Source organism: Sceloporus occidentalis, unplaced genomic scaffold, assembly GCF_023333645.1.
Source record: "Sceloporus occidentalis isolate IW3139 unplaced genomic scaffold, rSceOcc1.0.p SCAF_22, whole genome shotgun sequence".
Lineage (NCBI taxonomy): Eukaryota > Metazoa > Chordata > Lepidosauria > Squamata > Phrynosomatidae > Sceloporus > Sceloporus occidentalis.
The window spans coordinates 15,323,324-15,338,730 of record NW_028317002.1 but is presented as its reverse complement, the minus strand read 5'-3'; the positions used below and the strand labels follow the sequence as shown (position 1 = coordinate 15,338,730).

At 45.8% G+C, this 15,407-nt stretch overlaps 1 non-coding gene across 1 annotated transcript; it reads right to left on the bottom strand.

The window, feature by feature from the left end:
* Positions 1–2,271: 2,271 nt before the first annotated feature.
* Positions 2,272–2,343, bottom strand: TRNAD-GUC (transfer RNA aspartic acid (anticodon GUC)). Its single transcript has one exon. It is a non-coding gene; the product is annotated as a tRNA-Asp (tRNA).
* Positions 2,344–15,407: the final 13,064 nt, after the last annotated feature.

Here is a 15,407-nt window from a genome sequence, read left to right as displayed (position 1 = left end):
TCCGCCGGAGTGGCCAGCTTACGCTAGGGCCTAGTGTCTGAGCTCTGGAAGTCTGCTGCCAAACGTCTAAGACTGACAGTGTTTGGATGCTTTGCCCTGGGGTGAAACAGGTGAGTGGGTCGCCAATTGCCCACTCATTCACCTTTCCCATTTTTCACTGCTGCTGCTGGTGGTGGTGGTGCCAGCATCTCTTCCGTGCCAGTTTGCTTCCTGGCTAGAGTCATGCCCAAAATGTCCCTAATGGTAAGGGCAGTTTCTCCCCCCTGGCTGCATCTGTTTGCGGTGTGGCAACGCCTGCTACCTCCGCCGGAGTGGCCAGCTTACGCTAGGGCCTAGTGTCTGAGCTCTGGAAGTCTGCTGCCAAACGTCTAAGACTGACAGTGTTTGGGTGCTTTGCCCTGGGGTGAAACAGGTGAGTGGGTCGCCAATTGCCCACTCATTCGCCTTTCCCATTTTTCAATGCTGCTGCTGGTGGTGGTGGTTGTGGTGGTGCCAGCATCTCTTCTGTGCCAGTTCGCTTCCTGGCTAGAGTCATGCCCAAAATGTCCCTAATGGTAAGGGCAGTTTCTCCCCCCTGGCTGCGTCTGTTTGCGGTGTGGCAACGCCTGCTACCTCCGCCGGAGTGGCCAGCTTACGCTAGGGCCTTGTGTCTGAGCTCTGGAAGTCCGCTGCCAAACGTCTAGGACTGACAGTGTTTGGATGCTTTGCTCTGGGGTGAAACAGGTGAGTGGGTCGCCAATTGCCCACTCATTCGCCTTTTCCATTTCCTTTTCCATTTCCATTTCATTATTTTCCTTCTGATACACAACCAACCAACCAAACATAACACACACAATAACACAAATAACACAGTGACATAATACATAACACATATAACACACAGTGACAACACACATAACACACATAACACATACACGTACAATGCACAAATCACAAGGACCTTTCCTCTTGTTATTTGTCCTGGCCTTCACTTCTACACTCACTAGCATTAACGCTATAACTCACACTTCATACTATAACATTTTTCCATCCACATACCTGCCAACAGACCCAACTTTTTCAGGGACAGTCCTGCTTTTTTCCAGTCCTGTCCCATCTAATTTAGCTATCTAGGTATGCAAATACACGTTGGTAGTTATAGCTCGGTAGGTAGCACTAGTATAAACATTAAATAAATATAATAAAGTACTAAATAATAAATCTAACTTTAAAATACATTTAAATAAACCCCTTAATTTTTTAAAACCCATTAAAATTAAATTATTATTTAGACATAATACATCTTTAACCAAACCAGTGCACTGCTACTAATCTTAAACATAACCGTACATTAACCCTAAGCTATTTTTTAGTTCTTGTCCAACATTTTTCCATCCGCATACCTGCCAACACACCTAAGATTTTGGTGGACAGTCCTGCTTTTTTCCAGTCCTGTCCAGTAAAAGTTGGGTTGTTGCAAAGTATGCCATTGTGAATAGGTAGCAAATGTTAGGCATGTATTACAAGTGGTCCAAAATCAATTTAAAAATGTAAAATAATCCCTATTCTTTTATTAAACATCTATGGATGTGTGACTGTGTATGATAAACGGAGGCCAAGTTCCTTGGAGCATTTGTCTCTAGGTCATTTTGTGTACAGTACACCTCAGTACGTGTGTGCAACTCTATTGGTCGTTTCGGCAGGGGGCTGGCCTGCCATCAACGAATGAAGTGCGTTCTGCAATTCACTTGTTGATGCCAGACCAGCCCCCTGCCGAAACGACCAATAGAGTTGCACACACGTTCCTTCACGGCAGCTGCTGCTGCTCCGATGTGTTGTTAACCCCGTATTAACCCCTGCTAAGCAACCGGGAAGGAAACGAAGATTAAACGAGCACGAAGAATGTCCGCGAATATTCGCCCGAAGAGAAGACAGGCACGGGCGAATATTCGCGGAATACGAAGGTTTTTTTTCCCCCCGAAGACGAGCACGAAGACGAACACGAAGAGCCCCCTGGTGCCCAAGTCTACTGAAAAGAGAGAAAAGAAGCAACAGGACCATACGGGGATTGAACCTGCGACCTTGGCATTATTATTTCCAGTACAATTGCTTGAAAATTTGGATTGTCATCAAAAGGGAATCAACTAAAGGACTTACCTCGCCACTACGTTTTGTACCAACTTCCTTCTGCTGGAAAGCGCAGAGTAAGGATTTTACTCTTACAATCGGTATTGGGGTTTCATTTGCAAAGCTGGAAATCCAGCAGAGCAATCAAAAGCACTTAGGGAAGGCCTCCCCGTCAGGGAATCGAACCCCGGTCTCCCGCGTGACAGGCGGGGATACTCACCACTATATTAACGAGGACTAGCTGTGGGTGCAGCTGCTCCCGAAAGCCCTAAAACCTGTATCAGTGACTTTCGTTAGACAGATTTAAAGAGTGTCTGGTGCAAGGTTTGTACACTGCAAAAGGTCACGCACCTTTTAAGACTGTACTGAAAGGAGAGAATAGAAGTGACTGGCTTGTACCGGGATGGAACTCGCGACCTTGCCATTATTATTTCCCGTACAATTGCCCAAAAATTTGTATTGTCATCATCAAAAAAGGAATCGAACCCCGGTCTCCCGCGTGACAGGCGGGGATACTCACCACTATACTAACGAGGAGCAGCTGTGGGTGCAATTGCTCCTGAAAGCCCTAAAAGCTGTATCAGTGACTTTCGTTAGATTTAAAGAGTGTGTGGTGCAAGGTTTGTACACTGCAAAAGCTCACGCACCTTTTAAGACTGTACTGAAAGGAGAGAATAGAAGCGACTGGCTTGTACCGGGATGGAACTCGCGACCTTGCCATTATTATTTCCAGTACAATTGCTTGGAAATTTGGATTGTCATCAAAAGGGAATCAACTAAAGGACTTACCTTGCCACTACGTTTTGTACCAACATCCTTCCGCTGGAAAGCGCAGACTAACTGCAAGCACGTGCTCCAAACAGCCCTAAATCCTGTATCAGTAGCTTTCCTTAGCCAGATGCAACGTGCGTATGGGACAAGGTTTGCAAGTTGCAACAGCTCATGTTAAGACTGTGCTGAAAAGAGAGAAAAGAAGCAACAGGACCATACGGGGATTGAACCTGCGACCTTGGCATTATTATTTCCAGTACAATTGCTTGAAAATTTGGATTGTCATCAAAAGGGAATCAACTAAAGGACTTACCTCGCCACTACGTTTTGTACCAACTTCCTTCCGCTGGAAAGCGCAGAGTAAGGATTTTACTCTTACAATCGGTATTGGGGTTTCATTTGCAAAGCTGGAAATCCAGCAGAGCAATCAAAAGCACTAAGGGAAGGCCTCCCCGTGAGGGAATCGAACCCCGGTCTCCCGCGTGACAGGCGGGGATACTCACCACTATACTAATGAGGACTAACTGTGGGTGCGGCTTCTCCCGAAAGCCCTAAAACCTGTATCAGTGACTTTCGTTAGACAGATTTAAAGAGTGTCTGGTGCAAGGTTTGTACACTGCAAAAGCTCACGCACCTTTTAAGACTGTACTGAAAGGAGAGAATAGAAGTGACTGGCTTGTACCGGGATGGAACTCGCGACCTTGCCATTATTATTTCCCGTACAATTGCCCAAAAATTTGTATTGTCATCATCAAAAAAGCTACTAATGGACAAGCTGTATCGTTAAAAAGGTAAAGGGTCTCTACCCCCGGGCTTGCCCCAGCTTGTGAAAAAGAGGACGAGTGCTAGTTAGAGATCTTACCATATCTCCCGGCATAGGCAATCAGGCTTGCGAGACGTATTTAATGCTATCCATCCGCAACAGATTCAGAGGTGGACAGCGCAGAGTAAGAAGTTTACTCTATACTAAGGAGGACTAACTGCAAGCACGTGCTCCAAAAAGCCCTAAATCCTGTATCAGTAGCTTTCCTTAGCCAGATGCAACGTGCTTATGGGACAAGGTTTTTAGTCACTGGGCTGGTATTACTTGTGCTACCCTTTAACTTTGAACGTGCTTCTGGTGCTTTAGGCTTTCCGTAAAAAACCATAGAGCTTGTGGGCCTAGCCGCACTACTACTGCCTGCTTTTGGTGCCTTTCCTTTACTTGATGATCCTTCAAGCAATGCTTCCCCAAATGATAAGCGAGAGCTTGGCCTACTTGGCCGACTAGACTGACGCAAAGGCTGCATCTTAGAACTGGAGAATAGAAGTGACTGGCTTGTACCGGGATGGAACTCGCGACCTTGCCATTATTATTTCCCGTACAAGTGCCCAAAAATTTGTATTGTCATCATCAAAAAAGCTACTAATGGACAAGCTGTATCGTTAAAAAAGGTAAAGGGTCTCTACGCCCGGGCTTGCCCCAGCTTGTGAAAAAGAGGACGAGTGCTAGTCAGAGACACCTTACCATATCTCCCGCCATAGGCAATCAGGCTTGCGAGACGTATTTAATACTATCCATGCCCAACAGATTCAGAGGTGGACAGCGCAGAGTAAGAAGTTTACTCTATACTAAGGAGGACTAACTGCAAGCACGTGCTCCAAAAAGCCCTAAATCCTGTATCAGTAGCTTACCTTAGCCAGATGCAACGTGCGTACAGGACAAGGTTTGCACGTTGCAACAGCTCATGTTAAGACTGTGCTGAAAAGAGAGAAAAGAACCAACAGGACCATACGGGGATTGAACCTGCGACCTTGGCATTATTATTTGCATTACAATTGCTTGAAAATTTAGATTGTCATCAAAAGGGAATCAACTAAAGGACTTACCTCGCCACTACGTTTTGTACCAACTTCCTTCCGCTGGAAAGCGCAGACTAACTGCAAGCACGTGCTCCAAAAAGCCCTAAATCCTGTATCAGTAGCTTTCCTTAGCCAGATGCAACATGCGTACGGGACAAGGTTTGCACATTGCAACAGCTCATGTTAAGACTGTGCTGAAAAGAGAGAAAAGAAGCAACAGGACCATACGGGGATTGAAGCTGCGACCTTGGCATTATTATTTCCAGTACAATTGCTTGAAAATTTGGATTGTCACCAAAAGGGAATCAACTAAATGACTTACCTAGCCACTACGTTTTGTACCAATTCCTTCCACTGGAAAGCGCAGAGTAAGGATTTTACTCTTACAATCGGTATTTGGGTTTCATTTGCAAAGGGGGAAATCCAGCAGAGCAATCAAAAGCGCTAAAGGAAGGACTCGCTGTCGGGAAATCGAACCCCGGTCTCCCGCGTGACAGGCGGGGATACTCACCACTATACTAACGAGGACTAGCTGTGGGTTTGTCCGCTCCCGAAAGCCCCAAAATCCTGTATCAGTGACTTTCGTTAGACAGATTTAAAGAGTGTGTGGTGCAAGGTTTGTACACTGCAAAAGCTCACGCACCTTTTAAGACTGTATTGAAAGGAGAGAATAGAAGCGACTGGCTTGTACCGGGATGGAACTCGCGACCTTGCCATTATTATTTCCAGTACAATTGCTTGAAAATTTGGATTGTCATCAAAAGGGAATCAACTAAAGGACTTACCTCGCCACTACGTTTTGTACCAACTTCCTTCCACTGGAAAGCGCAGACTAACTGCAAGCACGTGCTCCAAAAAGCCCTAAATCCTGTATCAGTAGCTTTCTTTAGCCAGATGCAACGTGCGTACGGGACAAGGTTTGCAAGTTGCAACAGCTCATGTTAAGACTGTGCTGAAAAGAGAGAAAAGAAGCAACAGGACCATACGGGGATTGAACCTGCGACCTTGGCATTATTATTTCCAGTACAATTGCTTGAAAATTTGGATTGTCATCAAAAGGGAATCAACTAATGGACTTACCTCGCCACTACGTTTTGTACCAACTTCCTTCCGCTGGAAAGCGCAGAGTAAGGATTTTACTCTTACAATCGGTATTGGGGTTTCATTTGCAAAGGTGGAAATCCAGCAGAGCATTCAAAAGCACTAAAGGAAGGTATTTTGTCTCCACATGAAGGCGAATGAAGGTGTAACTGGTAGTGGCTGTGTGACTTTCCTACCTTCGTGTCCAAGCAGTGGAGCAGACAGGACCGGCAAAAGCTCAGGTTAGACGGATACACGTAGACACGGTGATTTGAATCAATGTGGGTTTATTTGACCCAAAATACAAACATTGGTATAATACTGAAATGACCTTGGTGTTGTCTGTTGATATCTTTCCTGAGGCTAACTGCTGGTCAAAAAACTGATGCCTTACGAGCCCGAGTGATGAATGTCCAGTCACACAGAAAGCAGATCCCTCACACAAGGGTTGCAGGAAGTGACATGGACCCAGGCTCCTGAAAACACGGCCAGCAAAGGAAAGCTTTATTAACAAGAACAGAGGCGTGCAGCATACAAATTCTGGCCAGGAGATGGCAGCAAAACGACCATACATAGAAACAATATGGTGATGGAAGAACCGATAATATGGTGGACATTTAAATAAATATGAGAACAGTACAGAAGACAGCACACTCCCCGTCTGAAATTCCCAAGGGAATTTCACTATGAGTAATTTCCAAAAAATATATGGAACAAACCTGTAACAAACATGTTAGAATAAAACAGGAAACATTACAACATAGTCCTGTTTCAAACTTGGAATGGAGAAGATCCACAAAATTCAAGTTCAGTTCTGTTTATCCTGCAGGGATGTTCTCGATGGGTAGTATCATAATAAGTTCGTTAATTGGCCTTGCAAACGTTTTATGCTCACCCTTTCTGAAGATAGTCAACTCCACCTTCCGGACCCTGCCATCTTTGCTAGGAAAAACCTTTGTAATAAGTCCCATAGGCCAGTGAATCCGTTCGGTTTGTTGCTCCTTCATCAACACGAGGTCTCCTTCTTTCAAGTTTGGTTTGTGGTGTTGCCATTTTCTTCTTCCTTGAAGAATCACAAGATACTCCTTTCGCCACCTGTTCCAGAAGTAATCCGCTAGGTATTGTACACGTTTCCATTGTTTCTGGTAGATGTTCGCATGGGTAAATTCTTTACTAGGTATTAGCGTATCCTCCGTTTTTTGGGTAAGGAGAATAGCAGGAGTCAGTACAGTTGGTGTTTCAGGATCCATCGACACTGGCACAAGTGGTCTTGAATTGATTATGGCTGAAACTTCAGCGAGAAGGGTGACTAGGGTCTCATGTGTGAGCCTTGAAGAGTTGACATCCATTAACATAGAATTCAAGATGCTGCGTGAGATCCCGATCATCCTCTCCCAGGAGCCCCCCATGTGGGAACTATGAGGAGGATTGAAAATCCAAGTGCAACCTTTCTCTGCCAACTGATCTTGAGTGGGCTTGGTATCGATGTTCAGTTCTTTACTTGCTCTGATGAAGTTTCCTCCGCGGTCAGACCTCAACTGTTTCACTGGTCCTCTGATTGCGAAGAACCGTCTTAAGGCATTAATAAGGCTGGATGTGTCCATGGATTCTATCACCTCTATGTGAACGGCACGCACACTCATGCAAGTGAATAGTACAGCCCAACGCTTACTGTTTGCGTGACCGCCACGGGTCCTGCGTGCAGACACCATCCATGGCCCGAAAATGTCTAGGTCAATGTAGGTGAATGGTGGCTCTGTACATAGTCTATCCACAGGCAAGTCAGCCATTTGTTGGTATAGTTGTTTTCCTCTTGCTTTACGACAGTGCACGCAGTCGTGAAGTATTTGGGCCACACGTTTTTTCATACCTATAATCCAAAGGCCTGCAGACCGTAACCTGCCCTCAGAGATTTGTCTGCCTTGGTGTTCAGCCTTTTCGTGGTGGTGTCGGATCAGCAAGACAGTGATATGATGTTTGCTGGGAATGATGAGAGGATTTTGTTCTGCAACTCCTAGGTGGGCTTGATTCAAACGACCACCGACTCTCAGCAAGCCAGAACCGTCCATAACTTGATTTAAATTGGCAAGAGGGCCTTTTATTGGAATCCGCTGTTTGTTGTACAAGCACTTCCATTCTAGGTTGAATTCTTCCTGATGGACATGGCGTATTATGAGGGACTCACTATGAGAGATATCTTCAGCAGAGAGGGGTTTATGACAGACGTGTCAACCATGACAATCCTTATCTTGTTGAGAACTGTGATAACATCTCGCAATGTGCACTAACCTAGCGATAGTTCTGACGAGTCTCATCCAACAGGAGAAACGCTGGAAGCGCTCACAACCGAGGCTGGAGGTTTGCTTTATTCCAGTAACTAATGCACTAACTTCAGCGCGGATTTCTGGATCATTATCCGGATCCTGGATGCTGAAAACTTCCTGTACACATTCGTCCCTCTGTCTCAACAGAAACTCCAGACCTGTAAGCCAAGAAGAGTTAATAAAGGAACCTATAGACATCGGCCTAGTGGCGTGGTCTGCTGGATTAAAGTTGGATGGCACATAGTGCCATTGTTCAGGTTTTGAAGACCTCCTGATTCTCTCTATGCGGTTACTGATGTACACATAAAATCATTTAGTCCGATTATAAATGTAACCTAAAACGACCTTACTGTCCGTGTAATACTGGACCTCTTCTATGTCGACACCCAGTTCTTGTTGTATGAAGTCTGCAATCTCCACTGCTAACACAGTCCCACAGAGTTCAAGTCTGGGAATAGTATGATCAGGCTTGGGAGCCAACTTAGCCTTACCAAAGACGAATCCAATGTGACTTTGTTTGTTGAGTTCTGTCACCTTCAGATAGGCAACCGCTGCAATGGCTTCCGTGGAGGCGTCTGAGAACACGTGGAGTTCTTTCTTTATGCTAGAGGTAGATGAGGTTTTGACATAGCATCTCGGGATGTGGATCTCATCCAAGGCACACAAACATTGTTTCCAGGCTTCCCATTTTTGCTCTTTATCAGAAGGAAGTGGGGTATCCCAATCCTTGACGGTTTCAGAAAGTTGTCTCAGTAGGGATCTACCTTGTATGGTGATGGGCGCTACAAATCCCAGCGGATCAAATAGGCTGTTCACCACTGATAGGACACCACGTTTTGTGAATGGCTTGTCTGCACAACTTATTTGAAAACCGAAGGAGTCGGCCGAGAGATCCCACCTGAGGCCCAAGCTCCTCTGCACAGGTGGACTGTCCAGTCCCAGGTTAATGTCCTTGAATCCAGGTGCATGATCACCTGACTCGAAGGCTCTCATTACGGCCAGGCTGTTTGAAGCAATTTTGTGTAGTCTAAGTTTAGCTTGGTACAACATTCTTTGAGTCCTCTTGAGCAGACTGATAGCCGCTTCTTCAGTCGGTAGTGATTTGAGTCCGTCATCTACGTAGAAGTCCTTTTCTACAAAGTCTCTCGCGTCTGCTCCATACTCGGACTCTCCTTCTAATGCAGTTCTCCGAAGGCCGTAAGTTGCTACGGCAGGTGAAGGGCTGTTTCCAAATACATGCACCCTCATTCGATACTCCACCATCTTTGCATTGGTGTCATTGTCCTTGTACCACAGAAACCTGAGGAAATTCCGGTGGTCCTCTCTGACTACGAAACAGTGGAACATCTGTTCAATGTCGGCAGTGATGGCGACAGGCTCTTTCCTGAACCTCATCAGCACTCCTACTAAGTTATTTGTCAGATTGGGACCTGTGAGAAGAACATCATTTAGAGATACACCTTGATGTTTGGCGCTTGAATCGAAAACAACCCTAATTTGATTAGGTTTCCATTGATGATACACTCCGAATGAAGGCAAGTACCAGCACTCTTCGTTCTTCCTTAAGGATGGAGCTGTTTCTGCGTGGTTGTTACGGAATATTTTATCCATAAAGGCGACAATGTGTTTTCTCATTTCAGGCTTGCTGTTCATGGTACGCTGAAGAGAGTTAAATCTAGACAGAGCTTGTTCCAGATTGTTAGGGAGTCTTAGCCTGGTAGCTCGGAAGGGTAATGGAGAAACCCAGTGATCGGTTTCGTCTTTAAAGGACTCTCTGTCCATTATCTTGACAAATTCTCTGTCATCTACTGACAAGGCTACTTTATCGTCGTTCTTGGTTGTGTGAAAGACTGATCTCCCCAAGTCTTCGGCAAAGAAGGGAGAAATTATGTCAGGTGGCTGTATGAGGTCTGGAGACTTCTCTTTCACCTCATAGTGATGAGGACACGGCTTAATGCAAGTTGTGCGTCCATCTCCACGCACATAAGTCTTGAAGGAGTCAATTCCTGGTTGATCTAAGCATACGTTCCCTATGACTACCCATCCCAAGTCCAGTCTCTGGGCGTATGGTGCATAGTCGGGACCATTACATTGTTGACGCACCTTGTGTACCCTTAGATTGTCTCTGCCGAGCAGGAGTAGAATCTCGGCGTTGATGTCCATAGGTGGGATAAGGCTGGCTAGGTGCCTTAGGTGTGGTTGGTGAAATGCAACTTCTGGGGTAGGAATCTCATCCCTATGGTTGGGTATTTGGTCGCATTCGATCAGCGTCGGTAGGGGTATTTCGGTATCCCCATTGATAGGAGAAGCAATGAATCCTTGTGCCCTTCTGCTGCTAGTCTCTATGCGGCCCGAGCAGGTGTTTAAGGTGTAGGGTTCTGATGGTCCTTTGATTCCAAAGGCTTCAAAGAATTTAGGTCCCGCTAGGGACCGGTTACTTTGGTCGTCGATGATGGCATACATTCTTACTGCCTTTTCTGGTTGTCCGTCTGGGTAAACCTTGATTAGGCATAGTCGGGCACAACATTTCTCACTCTGACTCTCCCCACATACTTCCAAGCATGAGCAGGAAACAGCTGTGGCGGTGTTGGCGTGATTCTGGGGCTCCCCGCCATGACTTGGAGCGGGGCTAATGGCGACTGCAGCCGGTGAGTCCCTGGCGAGTGGGGTTGGGTGCATAGCTGAGGCATGTCTTTCGCTATGACACTCTTCACACTTGATGGCAGATTTACAGTCCTTGGCCATGTGCTCCAATGAAGCGCAGCATCTGAAACATACCCCAAGCTCGGTGAGGACTTTCTTGCGCTCCTGTATGGTTTTGGATCTAAACCCTCTGCATTTGTTCAGTGAGTGTGGTTTTTTTATGAATGGGACATTCACGATTGAAGGACTTGTTTCCTAATGAGGTAGTGTACTGTTTTCCCGTGGGTACTGCAGGTGATGGTAGGTTAGTCTTTCTAACGCTCACGCTGCTCTTAAAGTCTCTGTGTTTATGCATGACACTTTCAAACCCTGATGATGACGTCGCTGAGGCTATAGTGTTGGACCCCAGGAAGTCAAGGCTGGGGTCATTCCTCATCTGGGACTGTTCATCGATGAACCTACAGAAATGAATAAATGGGGGAAAGGTGACGTCATGTGCTCTTTTGTACCTTGAGACCGACGCTGCCCACTTCTCTTGCAGACCGTATGGTAGCTTCACAACAATTGGGTTCACTCCATGCGCTGTATCCAGGTAGCACAGCCCAGTCAAACGAGGGTCTCTTTTGGCTAGCTCCAGTTCCATGAGCAGATCACTTAAGTCCTGAAGCTTATGGACTTCCTTGAGATTGATCTTTGGGATGTTTTGCAGTCTCTGGAATAGGGCCTTCTCTATCGCTTCTGCACTACCAAAGGTCCGTTCAAGTCTCTGCCAGGCGGCAGCGAGACCTGCTTCTGCTTGCCCCACATAGACAGTTCTGAGGCTCTTGATACGATTTGTAGAGCCTGGGCCCAACCATTTGATCATGAGGTCAAGTTCTTGCTCTACGGTTAGGTTGAGGTTGGCAATGGCGGCTTTGAAGGTTGCTTTCCAGGCTCTATAGCTCTCTGCACGGTCATCGAACTTTGAAAGACTGGTGTTGATTAGCTCTCTGCTCACCATAAACCTGGCGAACTCAGACATATCTGATTTCTCACTGCTTGTTGCCATGACAACTTGTGATGCCCCTGGGGCGTATGGGTTGCTTGGCGTGAAAGGGTGAGACGCTACCGGGTAGAATGATGTTGCTGCAGGGTTGAGCCGTGGTTTAGCCTCTGTAGATTCTGATGACTGCTGCTTGAGCTGTGGAGGTAGGCCAGAAAGCACCTGATCTTGCTGTAATAACTGTCCTTGAGTGGGCACATCCGGGTGACAGTTATTAGCTTGCTCGGGTGCTGTGGGTGGCACTAGCACCGTAGGTAAAGCTGGTTCGGAGGTTTCAGTGTTGTCGACTTGTACAGTACTGGAAATAAGGGGTGGCACGGGTAACTGTTTCAGCACATAGTCACTGGTGCGATCGACTGGATCGTCCATTTCCTGTGGTAGCGAGCAGACTGGATCAAGACCTTGGCTCAATGCTTGCTCAAGTATTCTTACTTTGGCTAACACAATTTCCTCATCCATCTCTGATTCAAAAATCTTTATCCGAGCTTCTGCTTCTGCCTTTGCAAGAGCTGTTTTCTCAATGAAGGTACGTCTCGCCTTGGATTGTTCTGCATTTATGCGGGCCTCTATTATTCTGTCACTCATGGCTGAGCTTCTAGAGCGCGATGATCTGTATGACCGGGAGGAATGTTTAGATGAATTTGATCTGTGTGATCTAGTTTCCTGCATATGAGAGATATGGAGTTCCGCTTTATCTTTAACATCCTGCACCATGGCGTCTCTTTCTCTGTCTAATGATTCTGCCTTGCTCAGTTCTGATGAGGCTTCATCGATATTAGAGTCTCTTAGAAAGGTTATATACCTTGTGGATAGTCCCTTGTATCTTTCATAAGCTGTGTTCAGCCGTCCAACGGCGACTTGTAAGCTGGCAGCACCACCTGAGGAGGATTTAAGTCCTGACATGAGGGAGGAAACCCGTTCCCATTGCTCTTCCAGGTTATCACATAGCTCATCTTTCATGGTGTGATAGTTTTCAATGACCTTTATCGTCGGTTTAAGAGAGCGTCTTGGTCGTGCGTCTTGGTCTGCTGGAAGCGTGGGTTCTGCTTCCTGCTCTTCATAATTATCATTATCAGGTTGCATTTGCTTTGTTTTATCACTGGGGAACTGAGCAAGGTCCTTTTCGGCCATTTTGATTTAAGGTGCGCTATCTCTTTAAGAAAATAAACTTTTGAATTGGGGGCTGAAAATTGCTGCACGGTTCCTATAGGGCACTTGATAAGCTTCCTAAGGTGTTTTGAGTGAATTGCTGGGTTTTTGGAGTTGTGGAGGACTTCCAGGCGAGGGAGTAGATACTGCGGATGCACGTTGATTCCCCTAGGCTTGTCCAGACATGTTCAGTGGCTGGGCAGATTTGCTGCACGTGGGCCTGTTGCTAGGGAGATTCCTGAGTGTGGTACTGGTCACTAAGGCAGTTTTTTGACTGTTCTGTCTCCACATGAAGGCGAATGAAGGTGTAACTGGTAGTGGCTGTGTGACTTTCCTACCTTCGTGTCCAAGCAGTGGAGCAGACAGGACCGGCAAAAGCTCAGGTTAGACGGATACACGTAGACACAGTGATTTGAATCAATGTGGGTTTATTTGACCCAAAATACAAACATTGGTATAATACTGAAATGACCTTGGTGTTGTCTGTTGATATCTTTCCTGAGGCTAACTGCTGGTCAAAAAACTGATGCCTTACGAGCCCGAGTGATGAATGTCCAGTCACACAGAAAGCAGATCCCTCACACAAGGGTTGCAGGAAGTGACATGGACCCAGGCTCCTGAAAACACACCCAGCAAAGGAAAGCTTTATTAACAAGAACAGAGGCGTGCAGCATACAAATTCTGGCCAGCAGATGGCAGCAAAACGACCATACATAGAAACAATATGGTGATGGAAGAACCGATAATATGGTGGACAGTTAAATAAATATGAGAACAGTACAGAAGACAGCACAGAAGGCCTCCCCGTCAGGGAATCGAACTCCCACATGACCGGCAGGGATACTCACCACTATACTAACGAGGACTAGCAGTGGGTGTGGCCGCTCCCGAAAGCCATAAAACCTGTATCAGTGATTTTCGTTAGACAGATTTAAAGAGTGTGTGGTGCAAGATTTGTACACTGCAAAAGCTCACGCACCTTTTAAGACTGCTTGAAAATTTGGATTGTCATCAAAAGGGAATCAACTAAAGGACTTACCTCGCCACTACGTTTTGTACCAACTTCGCACCTTTTAAGACTGTACTGAAAGGAGAGAATAGAAGTGACTGGCTTGTACCGGGATGGAACTCGCGACCTTGCCATTATTATTTCCCGTACAATTGCGCCAAAAATTTGTATTGTCATCATCAAAAAAGCTACTAATGGACAAGCTGTATCGTTAAAAAGGTAAAGAGTCTCTACCTCTGGGCTTGCCCCAGCTTGTGAAAAAGAGGACGAGTGCTAGTTAGAGATACCTTACCATATCTCCCGGCATAGGCAATTAGGCTTGCGAGACGTATTTAATACTATCCATCCGCAACAGATTCAGAGGTAGACAGCACAGAGTAAGAAGTTTACTCTATACTAAGGAGGACTAACTACAAGCACGTGCTCCAAAAAGCGCTAAATCCTGTATCAGTAGCTTTCCTTAGCCAGATACGACGTGCGTACGGGACAAGGTTTGCACGTTGCAACAGCTCATGTTAAGACTGTGCTGAAAAGAGAGAAAAGAAGCAACAGGACCATACGGGGATTGAACCTGCGACCTTGGCATTATTATTTCCAGTACAATTGCTTGAAAATTTGGATTGTCATCAAAAGGGAATCAACTAAAGGACTTAACTCGCCACTACGTTTTGTACCAACTTCCGTCCGCTGGAAAGCGCAGACTAACTGCAAGCACGTGCTCCAAAAAGCCCTAAATCCTGTATCAGTAGCTTTCCTTAGCCAGATACGACGTGCGTATGGGACAAGGTTTGCACGTTGCAACAGCTCATGTTAAGACTGTGCTGAAAAGAGAGAAAAGAAGCAACAGGACCATACGGGGATTGAACCTGCGACCTTGGCATTATTATTTCCAGTACAATTGCTTGAAAATTTGGATTTTATGACAAGACACGGAGGCTCCTATTGCTTAACTCTTTCTTTACTGGATAAAATAGCAGCAAGAAAAAATGAATAAAGGTACAAAGAGAAAAAATATATAGTATAACATGTGACTCCAACAATCAATCCCACAACAGACTGCTTCATAACGCCAAACTCCTCCTCCAAAACTTCCTCTTTCTTTGCTGCTCACTGGAAAGATAAGTATTGCCAGTGCATTCTCTCATATTTTACCATATATATTTGATTTTTTTTTATATAATTCTTCGATATGTGTATTTTCTTATTTTGCTCTATTGCTTATTTCTCCTTCGGCTGACCCCTCTTTCGTATGTAGTGTTTCCTACCTCCAGTGTTACTCTCTCCTTATTGTCAGTTCGTTGTGCTTTTGAGTTTGGTTCTGCCTTGGACTTTAGTTTGTTTGAGTTGTGTCCCTCTTAGACGCGAACCCGACGGCTCCGTTCCGTTTTTCGGCTGTTCGCGGGTTTTTTTTTTTCTCTGCCATTCCGGCAATGGACGTGTT